We start from the raw sequence: 22303 nt of genomic DNA on the forward strand, positions 1-22303 counted from the left end.
GAGATAGAGAGAGAAAGAGAGAGAGAGAGGGAGAGAGACTACATAATATGACTCAATAAAAGCTCCCCAACTGACAAAAATCTGAGGGATCCCTGGAGCCCTGGGGTTAAAACCGGAGCAAGGAGCATTTTTCAGGGTACCAGCTCTGACAAGGCCACTCACTAGAGCTAAGTGGAAGTCATGTGGGTCTGTGACTATAGGATGCCCACAAAACCAGTCAGTGAGGAGCAGAATCAAGAGAAGAGAACTGCAAATAGATAAATTATTCGGAGTTGTCACTTTTATCACATGCACAGAACCTCCCTTCCCATAGTCTTGCCCTGCTCTGTGGGTTGGGCATCTCTCTCCCTCCAGGAGTAGGTAGAAAGTCAGCATTGAATGTTGTTGCACAACATCCCTGAAAAGCAAACACTTCGTCTCAGCTTTGAATCTTGCTGAGGTTTGCAAGGACTTCCACTGGGCACTGTTTGTTCACTTGTTAGGCTCATGACATCCACCCCAGCCAGGCTACTCTCTTTACTTCACTAGCCCTTTCCAAAGCACCTCAAACAACAACAACGACAAAACAAAACAAAACAAAAACCTCCAATCCAATCCACCTTTCTAGATTGGACCCAGATTCGTCTTCCTCACAACAGCTTCTCTGGCTCTATGGATAATCCCCTTCTCTGACTTTTATTGAGCTGAAAGGACGCCATAGCCTTTCATTTTCCCCCCCAGCAGTTGTTCATATGCAACAGTGGACCTGCACAGGCATCCTATGTTATGCTCCCACCCCCCACCCCATGGTGCCTTGCTTTATGTTTCTTAATTGTTTTGTATCTATCACAAACCTTAGGCCACTGAATAATCAGTGAACTGATCTTTCGGCTTCTCCTCTTGCCCTTCTCCACTCCAGTCTCTATATGGCAATCCAAGGAACATTTTAAAAGAAAATTAGAGTATACACCTCCCCTCAATTATATTCAATAAATGCCTCTGTTGCATTCAGGTAGTTAGAAAAATAAAACCCTTTAGGTTCTGTAAGATCTGGCTCTAGGCCGCCATGCTGACTCAGGTACTCTTCCCCTTCATTGCTACGCTCCAGTCACACTGCTTTCGTTTAGTTCTAAATGGGCAGAGGACTTTCCTGCCTTAGAGCCTGTGCATTTGCTCTTTCTCCTGGGAGGGTAACCACACTCCCATCCTGGCTAACAATTATTTACTCTTTAGGACTCATCTTAAATATCATGCCCACTGAGAGTCCCTCTTTCATTTTCTGGTTTCAACCATCACATTCTTATCCTTCTTAGAACCTGGTTCTATTTCTTCATCAAAATTTGGGATTGCATGTTTGCTTAATGTTTCTCTTCCCTACTAGACTGTACATCTTTAGAAAACTAACGCAGGAATAAAAAGCTAAATAACACATGTTCTCACTTATGATAGGGAGCTAAATGATAGGAACTTATGAACACAAAGAAGGAAACAGCAGACACTTGAGTCTACTTGATGGGGGAGGGTGGGAGAAGGGAGAAAACCAGGAAAGATAAATATTAGATACCAAGCTTAATACGTGGGTGATATAATAATATGTACAACAAACCCCCATGACACGTTTTTATCTATGTAACAAACCTTGACATGTACCCCTAAACCTAAAACAAAATTTTTTAAAAAGAAATAAGAGCAGAAAACTTTTCAAATTGGAGACACATATAAGCATCCACGTACAAGAAGGTCAAAGTCTCAAATCAGATTCAGTACAAACAAGACTACATGAAAACATGTTATAATCAAACTGTCAAAAATAAAGAGAAAAGAAGACCCTGAAATTAGCAAGAGAAAAATGCGAATAACATATAAAGGAGTTCCAATAAGGTGGCAGATTTCTCAGCTGAAAGTCTTATAGGCCGGGAAAGAATAGGAAAATATATTCAAAGTGCTGAAAGAATTTTAAAAAAAAGAACAAAAAATCCTGAAACCAGAGATACTGTACCTGATAAAGGCATCCTTCAGAAGTGAAGAAGAGATAAAGACTATTCTAGAAAAATAAAAGCTAAGGAAGTTCATCACCACCAGAACTGCCTTATAAGAAATGTTAAAGGAAATTTTTCTAGCTGAAAGAAAAAGATGCTAATCAGTAAAAGTTAGTGAAAAGTTTAATTCAGAATACTCACACGCTATAATGGTGGTGTATAAAACACTTATATTAGGTTGTTGCAAAAGTGATTGCAGTTTAATGACAAAACCCACAATTACTTTTGTATCAACCTAATGTCTTGAGTATAAAGATTAAAAGGCACAACCATTAAAATAATAATAGGTAATAGTTTGTTAAGGGATATACAATATAAAAAATGAAAACTATGACATAAAAGTTTAAAATGTGGGGGAGGTGGAGTAAAAGTAAAGAGCTTTTTTTGTGTAATCAAAGTTGTTATTAGTTTAAAATAGTTCATTATAACTCTAAGATATTTTTGTAAGCCTCATAGTACCTACAAACCAAAAACCTACTGTAGATTCCCAAAATATAAAAAGTAAGCAAAATATAAAAAGTAAGAATTCAAATCATTTTACTAGAGAATATTACTTAATCACAAAGGAAGATACCAAGAGAGAAAGAAAGAAACAAAGAATTGGCAAAACAACCAGAAAATAATTAACAAAATGGCAGTAACACATATATAACCCACAGGCAACATCATACTGAATGGAGAAAAGTTGAAAGCATTTTTTCCAATATCTGGAATAAGACAAGGATAACTTGGTCAGTCTGGGTTCTAAGGGGAAAAAAAAAAAAGAAAAAAAAAAAAAAAAAAAAAAAAAAGACAAGGATATCCTCTTTCACCACTCTTATTCAACATAGTACTGGAAATCCTAGACAGAGCAACCAAGCAAGAGAAAGAAATAAAAAGCATCCAAATTGGAAAAGAGGAAGTCAAACTATCCTTGTTCACTGACGATAAGATCTTATATCTAGAAAAACCTAAAGACTATACCAGAAACATTTATATTTGACGAATGAATTCAGTAAAGTTTCAAGATAGAAAATTAAAAATATATAAAAATCAGTAATGTTTCTATATACCAGTAATAATCTAGCTAAGAACCAAATCAAGAAGGCAATCCCACTTAAAATAGCTACAAAAAGCTACACAGAACTATATTTAACCAAGGAGATGAAAAATCTCTACAAGGAAAACTACAAAACTCTGATTAAAGAAGTAAATAACACATTCAAATGAAAAAAAAAATCCCATGCTCATGGATTAGAAAAATATTGCTAAAATGACAATACTGCCCAAAGCAATCTACAGATTCAATGTTATCCCTATTAAAATATCAACAATCTTGCATGTTCTTCATATGTACCCCAAAACCTAAAATGCAATAAAATAAATGGAAAAAAAATCAACTTAATTTTTTATCAAGTTAGAAAAAAGCAATTCTAATATTCTTATGGAACCAAAAAAATCCTAAATTGCCAAAGCAATCCTATGCAAAAATAATAAAACTGGAGGCATCACATTATCTGATTTCAAATTATATTACAAGTCTATGGTAACCAAAACAGCATGATATTGGCACAAAAGTAGACACATAGATCAATGGAACAGAATAGAGAACCCAGAAGTAATGGCGCATATTTACAGCCAACTGATGTTTGACAAAATCAACAAGAATATACACTGGGAAAGGATACTCTTTTCAATAGATGGTACTGGAAAAATTGGATTGCCATTTACAGAAGAATAACACTGGACCACTATTTCTCACTATATACAACAATCCACTGAAGATGGATTAAAGACTTAAATGTAAGACCTGAAAGTACAAAAATGCTAGAAGAAAACCTAGGGAAAATTCTTCTGGATATTTGTCCAGGCAAAGAATTAACGACAAAGACCCCAAAAGAACAGGTAGCTAAAACAAAAGTAGACAAATGAGACTTAATTAAATTTAAGAGCTCTGTGTAGAAAATAACTAATCAACAGAGCAAACAGCCAACATGCAGAATGGGAGAAAATATTTGCAAACTAAGGACCCAACAGGGAGCTTCTATCTGGAATTTTCAAGGAACTCAAACAATTCAACAACAATAACAACAAAAGTATCCCATTAAAAAGTGAGCAAAGAACAGGAATAGATACTTCTCAGAAGAAGACATACAAACGGCCAACAGGCATATGAAAAATGCTGAACATCACTAATCACCAGAGAAACGTAATTAAAATCACAATAAGATATCATCTTAAACTAGTTAGAATGGCTATTTTTTTTTTGAATGGCTATTACTAAAAAGACAAAATATAACAGACATTCATGAGGATGCGGAGTAAAGGGAACTCTTATACACTGTTGGTAGAAATGTAAATTAGTAAAACCTCTACGGAAAATATTATGGACACATATGTTGAGAGGGGAGACCCCCTCGAATCCTTCAATTTCACCTCCTCCCTCCCCCTCCTTCCAGATGGGAAGGAGGGTGAAAAAGAAAAAAAATGAAGCAAAATACCAAAGACCTAGGAAAATGACTCCCTTTTTAGTTCCCAGCACCTCTGCTGTTAACCTTGAAAGAGCTGCAAATGAATGTTATCTCTGCCGCAGAGCCTGGCACTGGTTTAGGACCCCATGTCTCCACTGACCAGATTCCCTCCTAGAAACACCTCTGCCAACAAAGAGCTTGCTGCTTTTGTCTTGTCTCTGTAAGCCCCCTCCCCTACTGGTCCCCACTCATGCTGCATATGAATTAGCAAATCAATGAAGCCAAAACATTGTAAGGTCAGATATCCAGCAAATGGACAATGACATAGTTCCACCTCAGCTTCCCCTTTGGCGTTGTAAGCCTATAAACGGAAAGAGAAGCTGCAGCTTGGGAAGCTTGGTGAATGAGGCTGTAGCCCCCTCAAAGCTCCTGGTGGAATAAAAAGCCGCTTCCTTCCTCAGTTCGGTGTTAGAGAGGTTTGTTCCCTGCTGCTCCTGCTTCATTCTAATAACTAAAAGTAGAACCACCAGTCAATCCATTAATCCCACTGCTAGGTATCTATGCAAAGGAAAAGAAAGCATTACATCAAAAAGATAGCTGCACCTGTATATTTACTGCAACTATTTACAATAGCAAAGATATGGAATCAACCTAACTATCCATCAATGAATGACTGGATGAAGAAAATGTGATATGTATACATAATGGAATACTATTCAGCCATAAAAAGAATAAAGTCATGTATTTTGCAGCAGCATGGACAATGAACTGGAGTCCATTGTCTGAAGTGATACAACTCAGACACAGAAGGACAAATACCACATGTTCTCACTTATAAGTGGGAGCTAAATAATCCGTATACATGGATGTAGAGTGTGAAATTATAGACAATGGAGATTCAGAAAGATGAGTAGGTTGAAGGGGTATGGAAGATGATAAATTAATTAATGGGCACAATGTATATTATTCAGATCATTGACACCCAGAAAATCCTGACTTCACCACTACGTAATCTATGCATGTAACAAAATTACATTTGTAACCCATAAATTTAGATAAATAAAATTAAAATAAACAAAATGGCAGCAGTAAGTCTTTACTTCTCAACAATAACTTCGAATGTAGATGGATTAAATTTTTCAATCAAAAGACAGAGAATGGATGAATGGAAAAAAATGAATACCCAACTATATGTTACCTACAGGAGACTCACTTTAATTTAAGGACACACAGACTGAAAGTGAAAAGATGAGAAAAGATATTCCATGCAAATGGAAACAAAAATAGAGCAGGAGCTATACTTATGTTAAATAGACTTTAAGTACAAAACTGTAAAATTAGACAAAGAAGGATAGTATGTAATGATAATGGTGTCAATTCATCAAGAAGACATAACAATTGTCAGTATATTTGCACTTAACATAGGAGCACCTAAATGCATAAAGGAAATATTAATGAATCTGAAGGGCTAGATGGACTATAATACAATAATAGCAGGGACATTAAGTCTGACTTTTAACAAGGAACATATCCAGAGAGAAAATCAACAAGGAAAATTTGGACTTAAACTGTACTTTAGCCTAAGGGTAACTATCAGGCATATAGAAAGGATTCTGTCCAACAGCAGCAGAATACATATTTTGTTTAAAGCTCACATAGAGCATTATCCAGGATAGATCATATGCTAGACCTCAAAACAATCTAAAACACATTTCAAAAGACTGAAATTATATAAAGTATCTGCCACTATGGCATAAAACTAAAAATCAATAACCAAAATATTTTTGGAAACTTCACAAATGTGAGAATTAAACAACATAATCCTAAACATCAATGGATCAATGAAGAAATTAAAAGGAAATTTTTAAATATCTTGAGATAGAAATGGAAACACAGTATAACAAAACTGACAGGATGCAGCAAAAGTAGCTCTAAGGGGAAAGTATAGAGCAATAAATACCTATAACAAAAAAGAAGAAAGATCTCACATGAACAACCTAATATTACAACTCAAGGAACTGGAAAAACAACAAATTAAGCCCAAAGTCAGCAGAAGGAAGGAAATAATAAAGATTTGATCACAAATAAATTAAATAGAGACTAGAAATATAATAGAAAATACCAAGAAAATGAAGAGTTAGTTTTTTGAAACTATAAACAAAAGTGACAAAACTTTAGCTAGACTGAAAAAACACAAATAAATAAAAGCAAGAATGAAAGAGAAGATATTATGATTGATACCACAGAAATGGAAAGGATCATAAAAGACCATTATAAAAAATTATACACCAACATATTAAATAATGAAAAGAAAATTCGTAGACCCATACAACCTAGCAACACTAAATCATGAAGAAATAAAAGGACTGAGCAGAACAATAATAAGTAAGGAGAATGAATTAGTAATAAAAAGTCTCCCTTAAAAAAAGGCTCAAAATGAGTTATAATCCTTTGGGTATATACCCAGTGGGATTGCTGGGTCAAATGGTGTTTCTGGTTCTAGATCCTTGAGACATCGCCACACTGTTTTCCACAATGGTTGAACTAATTTACACTCCCATCAACAGTGTAAAAGCATTCCTATTTCTCTACAGTCTCGCCAGCATCTATTGCTTCCTGACGTTTTAATAATCACCATTCTGAATGGTGTGAGATGGTATCTCATTGTGGTTTTGTTGTTGTTGTTGTTGTTTTGAGACAGAGTCTCACTCTGTCTCCAGGCTGGAGTACAGTGGCATGATCTCGGCTCACTGCATCCTCTGCCTCCCGGGTTCAAGCAATTATTCTGCTTCAGCCTTCCGAGTAGCTGGGACTACAGGTGCGCACCACCGCATCCAGCTAATTTTTGTATTTTTAGTAGAGATGGGATTTCACCATGTTGGCCAGTATGGTCTCGATTTCTTGACCTCGTGATCCACACCCCTTGGCCTTGTAAAGTGCTGGGATTACAGGCATGAGCCACCGCACTTAGCCTCATTGCAGTTATGATTTGCATTTCTCTAATGACCAGTGATGATGAGCATCCTATGTAAAAAAGACATATGACACGTATGTTTATTGCAGCACTATTTACAATAGCAAAGACTTGAAACCAACCCAAATGCCCATCAATGATAGACTGGATAAAGAAAATGTGGCACATATACACCATGGAATATTATGCAGTCATAAAAAGAATGAGATATGTCCTTTGCAGGGACATGGATGAAGCTGGAAGTCATCATTCTCAGCATACTAACACAGGGGCAGAAAACCAAGCACCACATGTTCTCACTCATAAGTGGGAGTTGAACAATGAGAACATATGGACACAGGGAGGGGAACAACACACACTGGGGCCTATTAGGGGGTGAGGGGCAAGGTGAGGGAATGCACAGGGGCATAAAACCTAGATAACAGGTTGATAGGTGCAGCAAATCACCATGGCACATGTATACCTATCTAACAAACCTGCACATTCTGCACATGTATCCCAGAACTTAAAAAAAAAAAAAAAAAAGGCTAAGGACCTGATGCCTTCACTGCTGAATTCTACCAAACGTTTTGAAATAAACTAATATTAATCCTTCTCAAAATCCTTCAAAAAATTAAAGAACAGGGAATACTTCCAAACTCATAAACTCATTTTAGGAGGCCAGCATTATAGTGATATCAAAGTGAGCCACAGGCACTATAAGAAAGGAAAATTGTAGGCCAATATTCCTGATAAACATAGATGCAAAATTCTCTGCCTTTCGGGTTCAAGTGTTCTCCTGCCTCAGCCTCCCCACTAGCTGGGATTACAGGCATGAACCACCATGCCCAGCTAATTTTGTATTTTTAGTAGAGACAGGGTTTCTCCATATTGGTCCAGCTGGTCTCAAACTCCTGACCTCAGATGATCCACTGGCCTTGGCCTCCCAAAGTGCTGAGATTACAGGTGTGAGCCACCACACCCATCTGAAATTCTTGCCACCGCAATTAGGCAAGAGAAATAAATAAAAGGCATTCAAATTGTAAAGGAAGCAGTTAAATAGTCTCTGTTTGCAGGTGACATGATCTTATATATATGTGTGTGTGTATATATATATGTATTATATATCTAATTAATATATGTATGTTATTTATATTATCATATAAATATAACATTTATATAATAAAATGTATACATATATACATGTATATATGTATATTATATTTATATAACATAAATATAATTAACAATATATTAAATATAAACACATGTATATCCATATATACATGTATATATGTATATATAATATATATTATTGTATTTATATAAGTAATATTTATATGTATAATATTATATTTTAGGGTATTACATATATATAAAACCCTAAAATCTACCAAAAACTTTTTTAAAATTTATCATTATTTTTTAGGCAAAGTGTGACTCTGTGGTGCAGGCTGGAGTGCAGTGACACAATCTCGGCTCACTGCACCTCTGCCTCCTGGGTCCAAGCAATTCTTGTGTCTCAGACTCCCGAGTAGCTGGGCTGCAGGCGTGAGCCAGCATGCCCAGCTAATTTTTGTATTTTTAGTAGAGATAGGGTTTCACCATTTTGGCCAGGGTTATCTCGAACTCCTGGCCTCATGTGGTTCACCTGTCTTGGCCTCCCAAAGTGCTTGGATTACAGGCCTGAGCCACTGCACCTAGCCCCTAAAAGTTTGTAAACCAGACAGACAAATTCAGTGAGGTTTTAGGACACACAATTAATGTTAAAAAGTCAGTAGCATTTCTATACACTTACAACAAATTATCCGAAACATAAATCAAGGAAACAATCCCATTTACAATAGCTACAAAAAAAAAATTTAAGAATAAATTAATGTGAGCTTGACTACTCCCTAAGATTGGAAAAAAAAAAAAAAAAGAATAAGCTTTGCCACGGATGTGAAAAAAACTGTACACTGAAATCTATAAAATGTGAATAAAAGAAATAGAAGAAGATATAAATAAGTGAAAAGATATTCCCTTTTCATGGATTGAAAGAAGTAACATTGACAAAACGTCCATACTACCCAAAGTGATCTAAGGATAAAAAGCAGTTCCTATTGAAATTTCAATGGCAATTTTTTCATAGAAATAGAAAAAACAATCTTAAAACTTACAAAAACACACAAAACACCCCAAAGAGCCAAAGCAATCCTGAACAAAAGGAACAAATCTGAAGTGATCACACTACATGACTTCAAAATATACCACAATGCTGTAGTAAACAAAACAGCATGGTGCTAGCAGCTAGCATAAAAACAGATACATAGGCAAATGGAACAGAATATAGGGCCCAGAAATAAATCCATGCATCTATGGTCAATTAATTTTCAACAAAGGTGCCAAGAATACACAATGAAGAAAGGATAGGTTGTTTAATAAAGGATGTTAGAACAACTGTATATTTGTATATCTATATGCAGAAGAATTAAACTGAACCCTTATCTCACACATAAAAAAAAACCTCAAAATGGATTAAAGAGCTAAACGTAAGACCTGAAAGTGTAAAACTATTAGAAGAAAACATATGGGTAAAACTGCATTGCACTGGTCCGGAAAATAATTTTTGGAATATAGACCCAAAAGCATGGACAAAAAAAGAAAAGAAAAGAAAAACCAGACTACATCAAACTAAAAAGCTTCTGTACAGCCAAGGGAACAATTAACAGAGTGAAGTGACCATCTACAGAATGGGAGAAAATATTTGCAAACCATACATCTGATAAAGGGTTAATACCCAAAGTATGCAGGAAACTCAACTTTATAGAAAAAACAAATAATCCAATTAAAATATGGGCAAGGGACCTGAATAGACATTTCTCAAAAGAAGGCATACAAATGGCCAACAGTTATATCATAAAAATGCTCAAAATCACTAATTATCAGAGAAATACAAATTAAAATCACAATGAGATATCACCTCACATCTGTTAGAATGGCTATTATCAAAAAAACAAGAAATAATTACTGGAGAGGATGCAGATAAAGGGAACACTTGCACACTATTGGTGGGAATGTAAATTAGTACAGCCATTCTGGAAAACATTATGGAGGTTCCTCAAAAAATTAAAAATAAAACTACCATAAAATCCAGCAATCTCACTACCAGGTATGTATCCAAAAAAAATGAAATCAATATGTCGAAAAGATATCGGCAGTCATATGTTCATTACAACATTATTCACAATAGCCCGGATGTAGAGTCAACCTAAGTATAAGTATCTATCAATGCATGAATGGATAAAGGAAATGTGATATAGATAGACAGATAGATAGATACACGCGCACACAGTGGAATATTATTCAACCATGAAAAGAATGAAATCCTGTCATTTGCAGTAACATGGATGGAACTGGGAGATTTTATGTTATATGAAATAAGCCAGGCACAGAAAGACAAATATTGCATGTTCTCACTTATATGTGGAAGCATAAAAAGTGGATCTCACAGAGTGGAATGATGGTTACCAAAGGCTGGGGAAACGTAGAGTGGAGAGAGGGATGAAAACAGGTTGGTTAATGGGTACAAAAATATAGTAAAATAGAAGGAATAAATTTTAGTGTCCAATAGAACACTACTGTATGTACAATATTATACTATTGTGTATTTCAAAATATCTAGAAGCAAGATTTGGAATATTTCCAACATAACGAAATGATAAATATATGGGGTGATGAACATCTCAATAATCTAGATTTAGTCATTACATATTGTGTGCATGTATCAAAATATCACAGGTACACCACAAATATGCACAAGTACTATGGATTAATAAAATGATTTAAATTCATAGATGCAGAAAGTAGAATGGTGGTTACCAGCTGGGGTAGGGTTTGGGGTTGGAAGATGTTGGTCAAAGAATAGAAAATTGCAGTCATGAGCAATAAATTCAAAATATTAATTATACAACAAGGTGACTATACTTAGTAACAATGTATTTTATTCTTGAAAATTAAGATTTTAAGTGTTTTTACCACAAAATTGCAAGTAGTGACATGATACATATGCTAATTATCTTGATTTAGCCATTCCACAATGTGAATATATTTGAAAACATGTTGTATATAATAAATATGTGAATTTTTATTTGTCAATTAAAAAATTAATAAAAAATAAAAATTATCCACCTTGATAAGAACCAAAAAAAGCCAAATAATTCACTAAGTGGTACATTTATATGTTAATTTTATGTGTATACAATATATTCCATTGATAAGTTTTAAAATATTAAGCACATTATGTAAGTATATCTAGTATATACTTACTGTGTTCAAAGAACTAACGTTTAGTCTATTATTTATTCTATATTTTTTCTATCTTCTTATTTACTTGTATCTTTATTCTATTTTCTTTAAGTATATTTCCCATATTTTCTTGTAATAGATGCTTAATTCATTTGTTTTCATTCATTTCTATTTTTCATGTAAATATTTAGTGGCATAAAGTTTTATTTTCTCTGACTTAAATAACTTAGGTTCTGATATATAGTAGCTTTATTATATTATTTTAAAAATTTTAATTTAATTTTAAGTGCTGGGATACATGTGCAGGACATGTAGGTTTGTTACATAGTTAAACGTGTGCCATGGTGGTTTGCTGCATCTACTAACCCATCACCTAGTTATTAAGCCTCGCATGCATTAGCTATTTATCCTGATGCTCTCCTTCCCACTGCACCCCTGACAGGCACCAGTGTGTGTTGTTCCCCTGACAGGCACCAGTGTGTGTTGTTCCCCTTCCTGTGTCCATGTGTTCTCATTGTTCAGCCCCCACTTATAAGTGAAAATGTGTTTGGTTTCTTGTATCTCTGTTAGTTTGCTGAGGATAATGGTTTCCATCTCCATCCATGTCCCTGCAAAGGACATGATCTTGTTCCCTTTTATGGCTGCATAGTATTCCATGGTGTATATGTACCACATTTTCTTTATCCAGTCTATCATTGATGGCCATTTGGGTTGATTCCACATTTTCACTATTGTGAATAGTGTTGCATTGAACATATGTGTCCATGTATCTTTATAATAGAATGATTTGTGTTCCTTTGGGTACATACGCAGTAATGGGACTGTTGGATCAAATGGTATTTCTGGTTCTAGATCTTTGAGGAATCGCCATTCTGTCTTCAACAATGGTTGAACTAATTTGCATTCCCATCATGAGTGTGAAAGTGTTCCTATTTCTCCACAGCCTCACCAGCATCTGTTGTTTCCTGGCTTTTTAATAATTGCAGTTCTGATTGACATGAGATGGTATCTCATTGTGATTTTCATTTGCATTCCTCTAATAATCAGCAATGTTGAGCTGTGTTTTTTTTTTCATATGTTTGTTGGCCGTATAAATGTCCTCTTTTGAGAAGTGTCTGGTCATGTCCTTTGCCCACTTTTTAATGGGTAGTTTGTTTTTTCTCGTAAATGTGTTTATGTTCCTTGTAGAATCTGGATGTCAGATGGATAGATTACAAGCATTTTCTACCATTCTTAGGTTGTTTTTTTTTATTCTGATGATAGTGTCTTTTGCTATGCAGAAGCTCTTTAGTTTAATTAGATCCGATTTGTCAGTTTTTGCTTTTGTTGCAATTGCTTTTGGTGTCTTCGTCACGAAATCTTTGCCCATAACTATGTCTGGAATGGTATTGCCTAGATTTTCTCCTAGGGTTTTTATAGATTTGGGTCTTAAATTTAAGTGTTCAATCCACCTTGAGTTAATTTTTGTATAAGGTGTAAGAAAGGGGTCCATTTTCAATTTTCTGCATATGGCTAGCGTGTTCTCCCAGCACCATTTATTAAATAGGGAATCTTTCTACAGAATCAAATAAGAGCCAGACAGAAATTAACATTAAGTTTGGAATTGTCTATATAAACTGGCATCTAGGAAATCTCAGGTGTCTTGAATAACAACATGGTCAGTGGAGGGCAGTGGATCACATCACCTGGCACCGATAGTGAATCAGGCAGGGTGATAGGCATGGGTAGGGCTTTAGTGTGGGGGCAGGAGAGTGGTCTCACCCAGCTTTTACAGCCCTGCTGCAGAGAGATGACTTACAGGTTTATCAACTGCCACCACTCCACTACCACACCTCTCTCCCCAGACCTCTAGCCCCTCATTCTGCTTCAGTGCTTTCCTTTCCTTCACTTCACTCTACCAGTAATAGCTCCTGTGTGTCCAGGATCAAGACGCGCACACACATTCTTTCTTTGCCAGGCATATAAAAGTTTGGCCACATTTGGAAAGTCTTCCCCTCTACCTCCACTCAACCACCCCGTTCCCCCTTAGGCCCTCTGCTATTTGGAGACCACTCTGCCAACTCTTGAAGTCCAATTCTCTGAGTAAACTTCTAGTACCACCTAGTGTTCCTCCTACATGAGTACTGTTCACAATGTCAGGTTATAAATGTTGGTAGAAAGACTGATATCTGAGCGAGAGTCTGATCAAACTTTGGCCTGAGCCGGGGCATGGATCACAGTTCTAAAGGTCATCTATATCTATATGTCTGAATCATCAGAAGGTCAAATTCAGAAGGCTATCTCTACACCTAAAGAGCAGGTTTTTGTACCTGACCATAGGGGAGGTCACATAACCATGAGAACAACCTGACCAATATGGTTCAGGGGCATTCAATCTTTACATGACTGAGACGACTCAACTTCATGTGACCATGAGTTGGTACATGAAAATAGGATCCACGTGACCAGCACCAATAGGTCACCTATGTGACTTCCAGGACCACATGATAGGGAAGGCCATAAAAGAGCAGGATCCATAGGACCCACAGCATTAGGATCCCACAATCTTTACATAACTCAGAGGGCTCAGCCTGCCACTTGAGAGTGGTAGGGGAACATGACCATAAGAAGGTACATAACCATGGTATTCATATGACCAACAGTGGTGTGGCACCAATGTGATTTCAAAGGGAAATTGGGGGCCTTTCACTTGAAGGTTGGTGGCTGTATTTGCCCATTTTGCATTGCTATAAAGGAATATCTGAGGTGGGATAATGTACAAAGAAAAGAGGTTTATTTGACTCACAGTTCTGCAAACTGTACAAGAAGTATGATGCCAGAATTTGCTTCTGGCAGGACCTCAAGAAGCTTTCACTTGTGACAGAAGGCAAAGGGGAAGTAAGCATATCACAAGGCAAGAGAGAAAGCAAGAGAGAGGGAGGGGTGCCAGGCTCTTTTTAGACCATCAGCCCTCACATGAACTAATAGAGTGAGGACTTCCTCATTACCATGAGGACAGCACCAAGACACTCATGAAGGATCTGTCCCCATGACCCAAGCACCTATCCCTAAGCTCCACCTCCAACATTGGGGGTCATATTTTAACATGAGGTTTGGAGGTAACATACATCTAAGCCATATCAGTGGCCTCATGATTCTCATGGTTTAGGAGCCCACTGTGCTCAAGTGATGTATAGGGCTAAGCCTTTCACATGACAATGGAGTGGGGTCCACAGGGCTGCAATATTCACCTGACTCACAGCATTAGCAACCAACAATGTTCATGTGCCTGAAAGGGTCCTTGTGATCTGCATGTCTCATGGACCATTCTGTTCATGAGACCTGGAGATTTGAGATTGCCCACATTATTGGGCTCCCTATTGATGCTGGTGGTTCCAGGTGACCTTCCATAGCACACAAGCTTGGACTTTAGGTGCCTCTACTCCTCTTTAATGTGCTAATTTTATGCTTTTTAAAAAATAACACATGAAATTTAATACATAGCAAGTTAATACCTAGGAATAAAATAGGATTTTTAAAAAATAGACATATGCTAAGCAGTACTGCAAGAGTCTAAAAAATACCTATGTGTAAGTGTTGTTGATTTAATTTCAAGCAGGCCTTAAGTAAATTAAACTTCAAAACTCAGCTTTAATTAATTAATTTTGGAAAAAAATATGTATAGTGATTACTATGTGCCAGGCACTTTAAATTTAATTGTGGTAACTCTACGAAGTAGCTTCTAACGTTATTCCAATTTTGCATATGGGGAAGTTGAAGCACAATGTTGAGTTATTTGCTTAAGAAATTAAGAAGTCACAGACTTGTAAGTGGTGAAGCTAGGAGTTATCCCCAAGCAGACTCGCTCCAGACTCTTTAATCTGATCACCCACAGGTTCCCCCTGCCAAAAAATTAGTATTAATTCAGCCTCACTAATATAAACTTACTGGAAACCTATTCCCATTTACTGAAAATTTGAGATCATGGATTATCTTTTTGGAGTTCTATTTAATAATTTCAAGTTCTATCAGTAGTTAGAACCAATTATATACAATTAAATCAAAGGCCACAGGAAATGTATAGATAGAAACGTATCATTAGTATTATTATTTATATATGAAATAGAGCATGAAATCCTAGATGTTAGTTGAAAACTTCTTTTTTGAAAATAAACACTAAAAAAGGAAATATTGCAAAGCTTAAATACCATACTTGACTCTTTTTTTTTTTTTTTTTTTTTTTTTTTTTTTTTTTTTTTTTTTTTTTTAACAAAGGAGCCTTCAGAATGATCATATCTAATTCTGGCCTGAATTAAAAGTGTATTTAAAAGTGTAAAATCTGAATTACTTAGACTTCATTGTATTTGTATTCTGTCTGTACCTACCCAGAAAGGAGAGAGAAAGGAAAAAGGAAAGTATATACATTATAGATTTAAAAAAATTTTTTCTAGCCACCTCTTTTGCTCATTTGTGTGGGAAATTGCAGCTTCATCTGTATGTCCAGAATAAGTTTGACCTGGTCTTTCAAGTTTACTAGCTTAGGCAAACTCAATGTTGTACAAGCATTGAGGTTATTTTGGCAGGTCCCTGCAATGTGACATGGCTACATAAATTAGCTGCAGAAAACTCAATAGACCAAATTTTAAACATTGGCTAAAATGGAATATACTAGTAAGATAAGAGACTATATTTGTGATTTTAAGCCAAATGAAGGAAGTTGTGATTTGTTTGGAGTGAGGAATAGGAAGAAATAACAGTATTTGTGCAGACACATTGGTCTTAGATACTTTAAGAAAATTATTGGATACTGTGCATGCAAGGTATGAAAGTGGGGCCACATATTTACAATAGATCCTATTATAAGTTGGATTTAAGAAGTATCTATATACAGTCAAAGGATAGAATCTGATATCAAAATATGATTTCTGCCCCAATTCTAGTTTCTATAATTACATGCATATAGACAGATCAGCAGTGTAAGACAGAGCAGTGTAACATCTATCCCACCTATGCTGAGGTGAAACTTACATACATTGATGGTGATTGGGATTGACTTCTTTTACCAAAAGACAAACTCTGGAGTTCTAATAATAACTTAAAAGATTATGCTCCTGCCTGACTCTTATCATTAATTCTTTCTCTGAGATGATTATCAGGAATCTGTTAGGATTTTAAAAACATATTTAGTTACACCAGTGGGGAGAGTCTGTCAGCACTCTCCAATATACATTTGAAGGGAGAGTACATCTTTGGATAAACATCTGTATGAACATGGTTTATACTTGCTAGGCAGTTTAGATGCTGCATTTATTTAGGTGAGTCAGATCGCATTTTGCATAACATGTTTTGGCAAGATTCTACCAAGGATGTTGAATGTCCAAATGTAGACAAATCTTTCTCTCTCCAAGACACAATTCATTTCCTTGTCTGTAGACAAGGATTATATTGCAATGCTATCAGTTACCTGAAAGCTAGGGCTATAAAATGCCTTCCATAGAGTCAGAGTCAGATAATGTGAAGGCTGTGCTATAGACAATGTGCTTTGAAATGACGCACACATTTTCCCCTGCATCTTAAACCTTGGCTTCACTGAAAGTGATTTTGCTAAGAGGTTTAATAAATGGTGGTAATAATTTTTTATGGTGACTTCAGTATCATCTACCTTTTTTCTTTTTCAAAGGATTCCCATGTATGAAATGAAATCATGTGAAATTACAATGTTTCATAATTTATCATGTCCACTCCTAGGTACATACCCAAGAGAAATGAAAATATGTGTCTACATAAAACTTGTACATGAATGTATGTAAAATCATTATTCGTAATAGCCAAAAAGTAAAAATAACCAAAATGACTATGAATACATGAATGGATAAACAAAATTTGGCATATCCACACAATAGAATGTGTTTTAGCCATGAAAAGGAATGAAATTCTGATAAATGCTACAACATGGATAAATATTGAACACACTGTGCTAAGCAAAGATGCCAGATGCAAAAAATCAAACATTGTATGACTGCAAGTATATAAAATGTGCAGAATAAGCAAATGAATAGACACGGAAAACATTTCTGATTGGCTAGGTCTGGGGGCTGGGCACAGGGATGAACTATATTCAACAGGATGAGACTTTTAGGAGTGATGGCAATGTCTAAAATTTGATTATGAAGATAGTTGTACAACTTGATACATTTACTAAAATTCATCAGATTGTATACTTAAAATGTGTGAATTTTGTTGTCTATAAATTATTTTGCCAGAAAGCTATTAAAAATATGGTATTGACCTGGTCTTCTGCTGTACCACAGTAACGACCAACATTTTCATTCAAAGGCCTTGATGCACATGTTTCATATAAACATGAAGGTATATAAAACTGTAGCTGTATCCCAGCCCTGCTGACTCAATGTTCTGTGTTCCTCCAAGCAGTGACCTTATTTCTATCCATGTAATCTCAGGTTTCTCTTGTGTGAAAACATTGACTTACATTTCATCACTTCCACACCCATGGGTGCATGACAGTGGGACCATGACAGCATCTCAGGATTGTCCTATGTGACAGGATGTCACCATTATTACTTTCTTTACATTTCTGTGAGTTTTCTTACATGACTCCAATTGGAGAGTCTAAATGGCACTACTTTTATGAGTAGTTGTCAGTATGGCAATATCTATTAAAGAGCTACATACATGCACACCATTGGCACCAACAATTTCTCCTTTATTTTCAGAACATAGTGAAGGATGTGGATAAGGATCTGGTCATTAGGACTGCCATCCTCATAATTCCCTTCTTTCACTTCTGGACCTGAATTTAGGAAGGGAGGCCAAATTGGACGCAAAGCCATTAAGGGGTAGAAGGAAGCAGAGAGAAATAAAGTTGTCAGTGTGCACGTGCATGTGTACACACATACACACAGATGCACACTCATATATCTAACGGGTTCTGTCATCACAATATCATTCTCCCAAGTCAATTGGCGGGGCTCAGAGAGGACGCATTCTGTTCACTAGTGCAAATAGCCACACTACCCGTGCCTGGACCCCTTTAGCAGAGTACAGACTCTGAAAAGATGCTGTTCACACAGTTTTAATAATAGTGAATATCAGAACATTCTAAATAACACAGGCTTATGAAAATGGATTATATCACATTCATAAGATGGAATTCTAGGCAGGCAGCGAAAATGAGTTATAATGAGAGCGATGACGAGTAGTGGTTTGTCGCCTATCAGATTGGCAATGATTCTCATTATTCCCCATGTGTGGAGGAACAGGTACTTCTACATAGTGATGTTAGGAATATAAATTGGCACTAGTAGTTTGAGTGCATTTTGTTAATATAACTCTTTATAGTTTCCTTGAAAGGACGATTTCAAGCGTACGTACTTATAAAGATGTTTACATATATGAGCAGAAGATTAAGTATATTATTGTTTTCGATAGAAACTATAGTAAGTGAGCTACATTTTCACCTGTAGAATACTGGTGAAATAAAGTTCAAGAAATCATATGATGAAATATTCATATAAAAATGTTAAAATTATGTTGTAATGTAACTTTAAATGTTATAGAACATGGTCATATTAAGGGTAAAGGTAGGTTACTAAAATCTTAAATGGTGTAATTCCATTTTTGCTTGTATAAACCCCTAGCCAGTATTTACCCAGAGGTCTGAAAGCATACAAACTAAAAGTTATTATGTTGTTTCTGTCACATATTGCTTTCACTTCAGCATAGTAAGATACTATGTTTTCTGTCTGAATGCCTCAGTATCCCTGTACACAGGAAATGCCCTCTTTTTTACCCAGATTTTCAGAAAGCTCTGTCTAGTGTGCTTGGGCCACAGCTCCTGTCTCCCACCTTACTGCTCCACAGTGTTCAAGCTGCAGTTCAGGCTTCTGTCACCAGGTGACACCAACACACCACCATTATCAAACTCATCGCTAAAGAAGGGTCTGAAAAGAGCAAAAATACAATACCTCCTTTACAACCTAGTTTATGAATCTGTGTAGAGAATAATTTTAATACTCTCTGAAAAACCTGATAAGTATAAAGTAAGAGTGTAAAATCATATACTCCCAGGCATCCATATGATGAAACACCAGGTAACAGCAGTGCAACTTGGTAGTGGCAGGTGGATGGGCATAGGGCAGCAGAAGCAGGCCAGAGGTGTCTGAGAGAGTATCGACATGACTGAGGGGCCTGGGAAGCTGTGTTCATTGCATCCTGGAGACTAAGAAAGAATTGGAGAAGTCGAGGAAGCCTTTACAGGGGTGAGGTAATGGAGGCTGAAAGCCCTGCTCTCTGGGAGGGACCCATCTACAGTATGGACACCTCAGCCTACACTGAGGAGGGAAGAGGTAAATCAATGAATGAGATGTAGATTTGGAGTCAACAGCAAATGGAACTTCTTTAATATACCTATGAATAGTCCAAGTAGAACTCTTACAATAATGTCCAACCGTCAAACCTTTAAACAAACCTCTTCAACCTTCTCAACCATTATACACACAAACTTCTGCACCTTTCTATTCAGTTCACATAGGGGATGTCTTTCTAGTTTCACAGCTTGCTGATCCCAGGGTGTACATGAATATACCAGGAAAACCACCAATGTGTAGAAAGATTTGGCCTGTGAGATAGAGTCTATGTACCTCCCTCACTTTGCCAAATGCCTGTTTCCATTGACAAGCCCTGTGTTTGACTTTGATTCCTGCAAATCTGACCTTGATCACCAGGTGGCAATCAAAAGACACATACTGTTGAGGAGGTCCATGTTTGTTCTCCTTATGTTTACCCTCCCAGCAGAAGGGATCCAGGCTTAGTGCCCCTTCTCCTTGCATCAGGCGAGGTTTACTGCAGGGCCTAAAGCAGAAGCTCTGAAGCCATTGTTTATTTCACCTTTTATGAAAATTTAAAGAAAAGATTGAGTTGCTTGGGCCTGATAGTGAGGGAAGGGCCTCATAGGGAAGGAAGGGCCTCTGAGGACACAGAGAGGGGAGAGAAAGGGAGAGAGTTCTTCCAGACAGGGGTGATGAAGTCAGAGGTCAACCAGTACCTCCAGAAGTAAGGACATGAGAATTGGTCCAGATGAACACTTGGGATGGATCCAAGGGTGGTCCATCAGGGCTGTTCATCCAGCCATGAGACAGATTATCGTGTTTGGATGGCAGGGTGGATGAAGCAGGGTCAGGAATCCTGAAGACATTGATTCCTGAAACTAGGGAAACAGCTCAGTCCTGAGGAGTGTGGACACATGAGTGACGGTGGCAGAAGCCTCCTTGGGCTGAATCTGGAGGGTAAGTTCCCATAAGTGGGGATGCTTTGTCAATGAGCATGACCATTTAACACTTTTAATAACTACCATCTAGTTGAAATTTAAAATGTCTTTACTAAGGTACATCCCAACCAAATACAGGATAAGAGCACCTGTTTTTCCAGATCTGTGTAATAATGGGTTCCACAACATTCTTACTATTTGCTAATGCAATATTCTCAATATCCTAATATTGAAATGTTAGATTACTTTTCATTTTTTCCATGTATTTCCAAATAAATGGCATATTTCACATGTACATTTCTAAGTGCAAACATAACGTTCCCACTTTATGCTTCAGAATATGTCCTTGAATAATTCTAGAGTTTGACAAGAAAATCTGATCAGTTATTTTGTACTCAAGTTGGGTCCCATTTAAATTGAAATTGTGGGGTCAGAACTTTACACAAGGCTGGGGGAGGGCAAATTGGTAAATTGGTACAAGGTCTTTGTAGGGACCGGGCAACATCCACAGGAGAAGCAAGCAAGGCCCTGTCAGCTGCTGCCCTCTCAGGCCTGCACTGGAGGGTCTCGAGCATGTGAGCAAGCCTGGTCATGGCAGCATGACTAAACTATCAAAACAGCTTCAAAGTCACCTGATTAAAGAAACCTTATAAAAACCATTATTAGTGTAATATTTTCCATAAGTAGTAAATAAATATATTACTTATGTAGTGAGAGCTTAAAATATCAAGCAAATATGTGTTTTGTATGTGTTTTGTTTAGGGATGTATCCATAGTATCAAAATGTGAAATAAATTGTGATAATGATACAACAAATTTTGGACAATGACTCCCTCTGGGGGTGATGTAATTAGATAAGTTATACAGAAGTGTACACTATCTTTAACATTTTACTTCATAAACCTGGTTATGTACATGTTTGCCTGTTATGGTATTTACTGTATCTTCTAAAACATCTGAAATCTAACACAGATAAAAACTGTTATTCTCTTCTATTATAATCCATACACACAAGTGCACACACATATTGTGAGTGCATTGAATACATAAATAAACCTCTAATAGGCTTTATATCTGATTGACAAGCAACCCATTGTCCATTTAGAAAATGTGGAAAATGCATTCAAATACCAACACAAATGTGTTCATAACCTTCAACCCCACCATTCACTAGTAAAAAATGCTATTCTCTTCTATTATAATCTATATATGCATGTGCACACACATACTATTAATGCATTGAATATGAATTTGACTTAACTGGAATGTAATTATTTGTATGTAACCACAGACATAGTGTCTGAGAGCTACATCCAACTAATAGCTCACA

General features: G+C 36.5%; 1 long non-coding RNA gene across 2 annotated transcripts in view; it reads right to left on the minus strand.

Moving 5' to 3' along the window:
- The window catches only part of LOC116543617, a 49672-nt gene that overhangs the window by 21748 nt on the left and 5621 nt on the right, over positions 1–22303 (minus strand). The window lies entirely within an intron of this gene.

The sequence above is a fragment of the Sapajus apella genome, unplaced genomic scaffold (assembly GCF_009761245.1).
Source record: "Sapajus apella isolate SASKATOON/1434 unplaced genomic scaffold, GSC_monkey_1.0 scaffold191, whole genome shotgun sequence".
Lineage (NCBI taxonomy): Eukaryota > Metazoa > Chordata > Mammalia > Primates > Cebidae > Sapajus > Sapajus apella.